Source organism: Mastomys coucha, unplaced genomic scaffold, assembly GCF_008632895.1.
Source record: "Mastomys coucha isolate ucsf_1 unplaced genomic scaffold, UCSF_Mcou_1 pScaffold20, whole genome shotgun sequence".
NCBI lineage: Eukaryota > Metazoa > Chordata > Mammalia > Rodentia > Muridae > Mastomys > Mastomys coucha.
This window is the reverse complement of record NW_022196903.1, coordinates 29,424,806-29,425,842: the sequence shown is the minus strand read 5'-3', so window position 1 is coordinate 29,425,842 and position 1,037 is coordinate 29,424,806. Positions and strand designations below refer to the sequence as shown.

Here is a 1,037-nt window from a genome sequence, read left to right as displayed (position 1 = left end):
AAAATTTTTTTTTTTTTTTTTTGGCAAACTCAAGGATCTGTTTTCCCTTTATTCTGAATCTGATCTTCCTCGATCTCTGCCACTGTGACCCAAGTCTAGTGACTGTCGTCCTCCTTGGATTATCATACTGCTTCCCTGTTGCTCTCAAATGCAGAAGTCAATATGATATTTAAGACACGGTACACCATGCCAGCCTGTGCTCAAAATCCTTGCCTGGCTTCTCAGTTTCTTCTGATATAAGATCAGTGTCATTCTCTTGGTCTATGCCACTCACTGTGCGTCCTTGGCCTGCTGTGGTCCCTAGCTTGCCTTCTGCCTACAGTGCCCTCACTCACTGTGCCCCAGCATTGTTGGCTTCCTTGCTCAAGTGCTCTAAACCTCTCACATCAGGCCATTCACACTTGCTTTCATTGCCGTAGATGCAGTAGCCCCTAAATACACACGTGGCTCATCCTTCTCTTCCTTCAACTGTGACTTTGTCAGCACAGCTTCCCCTGGATAGTCTTGTATTAAAGTATCTATTAAACAGGGCTCGCTACTTCCCATACCTTTTGCCCTACTTATTTTACGCTATAGTACCTGTCACTCTCCAACATACTCATCACTTTGTGAGCAAAGCTTCTCCCTGGATAGTCATGCATGAAAGTGTCTATTACAATAGGTACCTACTTCACTTTTCTGTATGGTATTTGTCACTCTCTGACTATATATATATATCAGAGTCACTTTGGTTTCCCTCTGTAGAATATGAGCTTGGGAACAGGCAGTTTGTAGTGTGATATTCCAGACATGTAGACCACTCTTGGCCATAGCACACTGCAGGAAGTCACAGGGTGAATGAGTGAGGGAAGGAGAACTTGACTCCCACACAGTGGCGACAGCTCCTTTCTTTAAAATCCCCACTCTGTGTGTAAGATTCAGAGACTGAGCATCCAATGACAATGTCTCTGCTCTTAGTGATTCCCCAGGACTCAAACTTTTTTTAACTTTTCACAGTTGTCAGAAAATAGTATTTTTTTCTTTTTTTTTTCCTTTTT

The 1,037-nt window shown here is 42.9% G+C and overlaps 1 protein-coding gene across 2 annotated transcripts in view; it reads right to left on the bottom strand.

Moving 5' to 3' along the window:
* Window positions 1–1,037, bottom strand: part of LOC116098705 (aldo-keto reductase family 1 member B7-like) — a 14,451-nt gene that overhangs the window by 1,055 nt on the left and 12,359 nt on the right. The gene's annotated exons all lie outside the window — the stretch shown is intronic.